At 38.2% G+C, this 8,403-nt stretch overlaps 1 protein-coding gene across 1 annotated transcript in view; it reads right to left on the reverse strand.

Moving 5' to 3' along the window:
- LOC107085063 (asc-type amino acid transporter 1-like) overlaps window positions 1-8,403 on the reverse strand; it is a 43,822-nt gene that overhangs the window by 4,384 nt on the left and 31,035 nt on the right. The window lies entirely within an intron of this gene.

Genomic DNA, 8,403 nt, shown 5'->3' on the forward strand with positions numbered 1-8,403 from the left:
CCTCTTCGTCGTCGCTCTGTTAGTACGTCATATGCCTCGTTTTGGCCCGTCTATCACCAACATAGGCCAATCAGCTAACCAGTATTTTCACCCCTTCCCAAAATTACTTCAACGGAAGGTTTCCAGATGGATATGCGGAGCAAATCCATCTGGGGGAGTCAGGTTAATTCAACAGGGCGATGCAATACATTTAACAAACACGGATACAAACTGATCTAAATACTACAGATGACTATCCCACCAAACCCCCTGTAAACCTAGGCCCTCCGTGGAAGAGAGCGAAGTGGTCCAAATTATTATTAAAGCATACAAAGACAGTAATATTAGAATATTAAAGGCATTATACAAAGCCCTAATAAACCTTGATAAACATACAACTAACTATGTAAAGGGAAAATGGGAAAGAGAATTTGACTTAGAAATTGAAGATATTGATTGGCTCAACATGTGGAAACTACACCATACAACTACTGGCTCTCGGACATGGAGGGAATTTGACTGGAAAAATCGAATACGATTTTTTATTACGCCAAGTCCAAAAGTAAAAAACTGCATAGGCATCAAGAATGTTGGAGAGAGTACATGTCAGACTTAATAATATTACTTTAGCTATAGTTTCAAGGTGTTGCTTTATTGTATGTCTCGTACCATGTCTTTCGGTTCTGCTGTTCTTTTTTCATCTCATTGCAGGTGATGAAGCAGACTGAAAATGTTTTGTCATTATCTCCTTTCTATCTCTTCTTTCATCTTTTCTCTTTTTTTTTCCTTTTTTCCTTTTCTTCTGTTTTTCTGCTCTATTTAAATTGCGGTGTCCAAATAAACTGTAAAACTCCCTGCATAATTATAATAAAGCAATTTGAAACAAGTGGAGCAGTATGGCAATTGCTGTTCTGCTCCACTTGTGAAAGTAAAATCTGTTGGGCTCTTTTTGGCATCAAGATAATTATTCTTATTGCCACATTGCCAGACAGGACACTGTTAAGAAAATAAAGAATGTTGGAGAGAGTGCGGAGAGATAGATGTCAACCATTCCCATGTTTTTTGGAAGTGTTCAAAAACTTTTGGAGTTCTGGGAAATGGTGTACAGTGTATTATGTGAAGTATTAGGGTATGTAATTCCAATGAAACCTGGAATTCTCTATTTGTGCAATTTTGGTGATGATACTATCCATAGACTATAAGAACAACAGATGAAAAAAAAGGAAAAATGGACATTATATAAACAGAAAAACTGAAAAGAAGGTGCTACCCAGACATGTTCATGTTAATGTACTTTGCTCCTTTTTATTTGTATGTTCGTTGTATGATCAAAAATAATAAAATATAAGTGACAAAAAAACAACAACCTGTAAACCCGACGGCCTGCCATGATGGTTTCTAATAAACAGTGAGGGGCATTAAGTTTCAAACCTAGATGCTCTTTTCATCCATTTTTATTAGTTTATACACTATCATCTGTCAGCTGCTGAAGTATGAGCAGAAAGTCGTATGGTCGATCTCACCATTTCTAATCCATCAGCATGCCTTAAGCACTCAAACTGACCTCGTTTCATAAACCCTACATTAGCTACTGAAAATGATCCAAAAACAGGTTTCTTTTTAGGCTTTAAATGAGCTCATATTGTTCAGGAAGACTGAGTTTAATACATGATGTGTACACGTAAAACAAAAAGCATATCTACTGTAACCCTGCATAAAAAAGGATAATCAGAAAGTTGCCGGTCGTCACCTTTATGACAAAGATGGGAAAATATTTCCATCGCTGTCAGTGAGGTAAGTTCTGTGGTTTAAAAGCCAGAGCAGTTGTGAGGACAGCAGCGCGATGTTATGATCTGAAGTGTTTGTTTCCCTTAGGAATGTGATCCTAGGACATGCACCATGTAGTCATGTGGGCCTTGCTTCAGAGAGCAGGCGTCTGCTGAGTGAAGAGCAGATATCCTGAATAAACCGTTTAGCTCAGGAAAACACAAGATATTTGATTTCAGAATAGAGGCCCGTTTCACAAGGCAGGTTTAACAAAAAGACTAAAATCCTCAACTCTGAACTGCAAATATGATACATCAACTATAAAATCAACAATATCAGCTAATTTAGTAATCGATTCAATATTAACTGGAGTGTAGAGACTCTTAAAAAATGCCTTTAGCTGACAAAATGACCCAATTAAAGCAGTAATTATATCAAATTATATATATAAAAAAAAATTGTATTAATATAAAAAAATAACTGATTTTCGTCTATCAATATGCTCCATCGAGAACTCCTCCAGTAGAAAAGTTTGAGTTTCACCTGGTTTAATTTCATTAAAAAAAAATAAATAAAGTCTTCTTTAAGGAAACTTTGGTTATCCGATTATTAATCAAATAAAACAAACAGCTTAATCGATTTGCAAAGTAATAATTACACGGCAAAAAACAGAAATCTAAATAAGTAATTTCTCTTAAAATAAGCAACTTTTCTTGAATTGTGGAGGTAAGAGAGACACTTTGCAAATGGAAGAAGACAATTTACATTTAAAATAAGAAAATAAAAAACAATTGCATTGTCTTATTTCAAGTGCATATTATCCAATTATCTTATTTTAATAGTCAAAAAAATCCATTGCAAACTCTTATTTACATACTCATTAAGGCAAAATAGACATAATTTAATATTTTTTTTACTTCTTTCTAGATTGTTTTTGCACGGTAGTTGCAGCAAAAGTCACAACCATCAGATAAAAAATGTTGAATAGTGATGCCTTCATGGTTATCCATTACTCTGTTCTTCCTGGTAGGATAATCTCCAGATGTTCTTTAAGGGGTTTTAAAACAGAGACGGCCTTCTTTAGAAGCTTGCAAGCTGCTTTAAGTCATTTGCTCTGATCCTTTCACCAATAGATGATGGTAGAACAGACTTAGAAGGTCTGCAGCATCTTGCCTCAAACACTGAAGGACTTAAGCTTCTTTCAGAAGTCCAGTCTGCTCAGTTCATTCTTGTAGACGGCTTCACGGCTGTATCTCCAATAGATTCTGTTGTCCAGAAGAAAAGCAAGGTTTTTATATTCCTGCATCACTTGAACATGTTCCCCCATGATGGTAATGGTATTAATCTAGTTACTGTTTCTTCTAAGATCTACAATCATCTTTGTTTTGTCCACATTCAGGATAAAGATGATGGTTTCCACACCATGCCACAAAGTGCTTCACCAGCTCCCTGTGCTCAGCTCACTGTTCATCTCTGATGCTGCTAAAAACTGCAGATTCATTCGAGTATTTCTGCTGACGACAGGAACGCTGCTGAATGAACTCTTGACTTTTCAGCCTCACAAACTGTGGTCCAATTGTCAGGTAGCCTTTGGTCTAAGTAATTGTAAAGGACTTCAGTTGGCGTCTTCTAAACTTACTGCAAATCAGGTTGAATTGTGTTAAATGCTCAGTAGAAATCAGAACATGATCCTCACAGTCCAAATGACAGATTTAGCCGAATTACTCCAGTAAAACAAATATGGCGCTCTAAATTCCCTCTCCCCTGTCAGGTCCATATTCAAATAAAGAAATAATAAACACAACTTGAGTTCCATGTTTTCACTATGGTTAAGTTTTTTTTAATTTTCTTACATTTAACACACAGAAGTCCAGATTCGCCCCAAATACCCATCCATCCTCGACACCACCCAGCTCCTGTACCCAAATAATCAAAAAATTTCACTGGTAGCATTTTAGCCACCCAGACAACCATTCATCATATTTTCCAATTTAACTGTTACTTCTCTTTCCCCATGGTAGATGCAAGAACCTGGGGCATTTTACAGAGACCTGAAAAGTTTTTGAAACTTAACGACTCAACATCAGGTCTGGTCTTTAAATAAAACACTTTTTTTTGTACTACAGGATATATCGTTTTTTTTAAATCATTGTCTTTTTATTGAAAATGCATTTTTCTTTTGTACATACCGTTACTAAATACAAAGTAGTATTTGTCCCACGCAGACATAACATAGTAAAAAAAAAAGTAATCCCTAAAAAGTAATCCCATTTAGCCTACACAGGTCACTACCCAGTAGGTCCACACACTACATTCATACCCATGACAAATGGAAAACATTTTAAGGATTAATTAATTTAATTAACCTGGAGCATTATTGGGAGTTTTGAAACTAGTGAAGCGATATCCGGATATATCTTAAAATCAAAATTCCCAAAACCACACTTAGAAAGTTTCTAGTTCAGAAAGGGAAACCTTACAGCCGACAGACAGTAAAGACATTTTAACTAAAATAAGGCTGTATACTTCATGCCACAAAAAGTTCAAAGACTGTTCTTGGAGTCGGGCTAAACCGTTAATTGAAATTCATGCAAACACATCATTATATAAAAGTACTGTGCTACTTCTGTAATTACCCACTTTAAACATACCCAAACAGTTCTGAGAGGGCCTTTTCACAAATCCTGCTTGGATTATTGGAGCCAGCAGCCTCAACATGTTGCTCATAAAGTCTTTGAGAGCTGGTTTTTCACAGCGAAACAACGCAACGTGGACCAAGAACACCCCAGGCAGTTTGTCAGCATTTCTAGCAGTCCGTGTGTTTACATAAGGTTTAGCAACTTCTGAAATTTGGAGAAAAAAAAAAAAATTGCAACTGATTTAGTACAGGAGGACCGTCTCACAAAGCAGGTTTAACAAACTGACTCAAATCCTCAAACCTAAACTGATCTGGTTTAAGGTTGGCAACTGAATTTTCGGTTTTTGCAACAGCTGTTGTGAATTATTTTAATAAACTCTGAGTAGGTTCTCTCAGAGTTGAGCACGTGCGTAAAAAGTAAGGAAAGCTAATATCAGAGGAGCTCCTATTCGACGAGTCACCATGAAAACAGGCAAAAGGAGGTGCCTATTTCACACTACTGGGACTAGAGATTCTAATGCAGAAATGAAAAGAAAAAACAAAGAAAGGGGGGGAGAATGTGTTTAAAAAGACAGAGCAACAGCAGAAATCACCAGCAAGCGAGGGATGATGAACTATAAAAACATTCTAACAAGTAGGACCTGTGCATCATCTCATGGGGTTCCTCCTCATTTTCATCCCATCTTACATCACACTGTAAATACTGTTTGTTAGCAGCCACTCTTGATGTTATCATCCATCATGCCATTGTTAGCGGTTATCAGTCCCATAGAATAACTTTAGATTGTGCCTCCTACCCATTAACTGGCTCAGTAGGTTGTTACCTTAAGGGAATTCCTTTTTCAGTTACCAGTACCTATTATACCCATAAACATCCTTAAGAACATCCCTGGAGTAAACGAGATGAGGGCTGCATCATTCTGTGGGAACACTGGTCAGAGTAAATGGAGGAACCTTTGAAGGGACAAGATTCCAGCAGGGATTCATTCTCCAAAAGGAAAACATTGAGCTAGAACTATAACCCAGTGGTTTGGATCAAAGCATGGGGTTTCCTTCCACTACTGCGCCAGTGCTAAATGAAAGGACATTTCTAAAGGTGGGCATACACTGTACTAGCCTCATGAGACCATCCTGATCTCGCAAGCTTTCAAGGTTTCACTCGCAGATCAGTCTGGAGACTCTCCGTTACAGAAAATTTGGAGCCGTTCACCAAACGAACGTCCAATCAGCGTTGGCTTTGAGGCGGGTTGAGGTATGACGCAACGAGAAGCGCGACAGTTCAGTCTAAAGAACATGGCGGCTTCAGCCGATGAAACTAGCGTTAGCGTGGCTATCGAGCAAGTTTTATCGAAATTACAGAGTATTTCTTCACTGAAAGAAGAGCAAAACACTGCTCTGGAGGCTTTTCTCAGAGGAAAAGATGTTTTTGCTCTTCTCCAGACTGGTTTCGGCAGGAGTTTGATCTATCAATTGGCTTGTGCCTGGCTTGTGGTTGTGTTTTCGTCGTCGCTCTGTGATATGAGGAGCAAATCCATCTGGTGGAGTCAGTTTAACACTGTACCAGTTTATAGCTGGGTACAAAGGTGGAATATATCATACAATGTATGCCTGCCTTAAGAAAGGCTGCATTAGATTACCTATACCATGACAATCTTGTTCGAGCAGCTACTTCTGCTATTGATTAGTTTCTTTTATTGGCTTGAATGATTGAAGAATGAAAATATTGGCAATACTACAACTTTTAATACATGAATGACTCATTTCTGTATGGGCAAACTTTACCCAACCTCAGCTCCTTCACAGGCCAGCTGGTCTAAACTGAGCCAATGTGGTTCATTAGTCACTCTACATGAATAGCGCCCGCCACGCACTTCAACAGGGCTGAGGTCCGGAGGACAGGCAGTTCATTCCCAATCCTGTAACTCCCGCTATGAACACTGACTTGTCGGAGAATAGATTCCCTTCTCAGTATCTTTTCTTAATTTCTCTAAAAATCTAAAATCTTTCGGTCTCGAAAAAATCTATCTAAACATCCAGTTAAAGTTAGGAGGAATATCACTCTGCTTTCAACAAAAAACTGTTAGACGTTTGCCAAGCAAATTTAGCAGGTGTTTCCTGAATGCCACCCACAACGGAGCTCCATTTGTCTTACAAAAACCTGCAAAAATATAAACAGACCTTCCAATGATGTGAGATTTGATGCCAATAAGCTACATTACTAAAACAGACCAAACCTACATTTCTTTTGTTTTGTGCAAAGTTCCGTTTAGTTTCAATGTGACAAAAAGTTTAAACATAAAAGGGCTGTGAATATTTTATTAAGGGTTCTCCAGTTGTGATCTGCGTCCTAACACTAGCATCTACCTATACATCTCACCTTTAGACTGGGGACACTGACTTCTGCTGCATTAGAGTGTATAGCGGCACATACACATGGCAGGTCATCCATCACTAGAACAAGCTTTTCCCTCCCACCACAGAAAACTTCTTCCGCTGGTACAGGCCGGCGCGCCAGTGCACACACGCCCACACGCACACGTGAATTGTTGGCAGGAGGTTTTGGCGGCACCAAGCAGTTTTTTTTTTTTTTTGCCCCACTCTGAGTTTTATAGTCAGTTACTCTTTGGGTGTTACACTCATTTCCGTTCTTGTGTTCCTGTGAAGCCCTCCGCTGCCTCCCCCCGATTTCCTCTGTTTTAACCCTGACAGGAAGGAGGTGCCAGCGGCTTTGAATGTGACAGTCCAGGTAAATATGTGTGCCGCCATCAGGGCTTCTATTGAAGGCTGCGTCAACACTTGAATACTAAACTAATTACTGCTTTTAGCCTTAATGGATTCTGATCCACAGTCTGTGCAGATTTATCGGGGGTCTTAACCTCAGGAACGCCCGCTTCTGGTTCAGAATGTGGTCACTGGAGTCAGTGAATTGGTAATAACCACCACCAAGAACCTGCAACATCAGAAAGCCTTCAGACCCTCCAAGAGGTAGCTCCATAAATAAAAGGACATTATGCAGCCCACCATCATCACTTATTTCTACAAGAGTACATCCAATTCAGATGAATATTTGTTTTGTTGTTTCATTAACTCCTGGCAGAATTACGGGTGCATGAGAACAGAGATAATTAAGTCAAGTCCTAATTCTCTAAAGATTGAAAGGTAAACATTTTCTCAGCCAATCCATGCCAACTAGTTTGCATTGCTATAGATTAGGAATTCAAATCCTTCCTTTGCTTTGGTCTAATTGAACATTGACATTTAACATTTAAATTCTGAATTTCTAGCTTAAAATTCAAAACATACTGTTATAGGCAGTTAAAACTTAAATATTAATGATAAGGACTAGAAAGTTAATTGTATTTGTGAAAACCAAAATTAAAACAAAAATAAAAATCCATGCACTCAATTTTCTTTCTCATTTCAACAAGAGTAAAGACATATTTCTCACTCCATATCTTCTGTTCTATGTGTTCTCTATTGATCACCTCTTTCAGTTGACAATGCAGGTTTTGTGCTCCGTAAAACTATACAGTGGGAATTATTGTTCTCTTCATAATAAAGCTTTTCATTAGAACGAAAAAAAAAAAGGGAAGCCTTCTAAAGCTGAACAGTAATATATATGCTGTCTTTTTAGGCATCTTATTTTTTAAATTTCAACAGAAATTATTTAAAATACTCTTTAAACAAAAAAAAACTTTTAGCCATCAAGGGCATCTTTGACGGACACCTGATCTCTTGAGGTGTCCGACCTTAATGTGTACAGGTGGGGGTGTAAATAATAATCGTTTTGTATCGATGCATCGATTCAACGGCCTCAGCAGATGGCCGCTCACACTGAGCCTGGTTCTGCTGGAGGTTTCTTCCTGTTCAAAGGGAGTTTTTTCTCTCCGGTGTCACTACAAGTATGCTTAGTGTGAGGGATTGTATTTGAGTCAATGAGTCGATGCAATTAACTGGTTTTCTTAGATAGAAAACTTTGTATCAATTTGACTGTATGATCTGGTTGAACTGTAAAGTGC

The sequence above is a fragment of the Cyprinodon variegatus genome, unplaced genomic scaffold (assembly GCF_000732505.1).
Source record: "Cyprinodon variegatus isolate N-32 unplaced genomic scaffold, C_variegatus-1.0 Scaffold114, whole genome shotgun sequence".
NCBI lineage: Eukaryota > Metazoa > Chordata > Actinopteri > Cyprinodontiformes > Cyprinodontidae > Cyprinodon > Cyprinodon variegatus.